The sequence below is a fragment of the Lipotes vexillifer genome, unplaced genomic scaffold (assembly GCF_000442215.2).
Source record: "Lipotes vexillifer unplaced genomic scaffold, Lipotes_vexillifer_v1.1 scaffold1643, whole genome shotgun sequence".
Lineage (NCBI taxonomy): Eukaryota > Metazoa > Chordata > Mammalia > Artiodactyla > Lipotidae > Lipotes > Lipotes vexillifer.
Window position 1 is genome coordinate 681784 of NW_006784879.1, and position 316 is coordinate 682099.

General features: G+C 49.4%; 1 protein-coding gene across 2 annotated transcripts in view; it reads left to right on the forward strand.

The window, feature by feature from the left end:
• Nucleotides 1–316, forward strand: part of RIPOR2 (RHO family interacting cell polarization regulator 2) — a 205629-nt gene that overhangs the window by 122160 nt on the left and 83153 nt on the right. The gene's annotated exons all lie outside the window — the stretch shown is intronic.

Genomic DNA, 316 nt, shown 5'->3' on the forward strand with positions numbered 1-316 from the left:
GAAGGACGTAAAATGACTTATGGAATTGTCAGGTCAGGAAGGCCAGGGAAACACACCCTAGGTCGAGCTTTCTCTAACAACTTTGAAAGTCGTGTTGTAATGGAGTCACTGCCTGATCAATAATCAAGATGCTGCCTGCTGATTTAGGAAGCTACTGTCTCCAGAATGAGGCTGCCACTGCCACGATCAGGAAACAGCCAGCCAGGAAGGCACCACAGAAAAGCCAGGCAGTCCATGAAGGTGGTTGCCAGTGGTGACAACAGAAGAGGCAGAAGTATAGCATAGCAGGCAAAATAATGTGTTGCCACCACCGCCC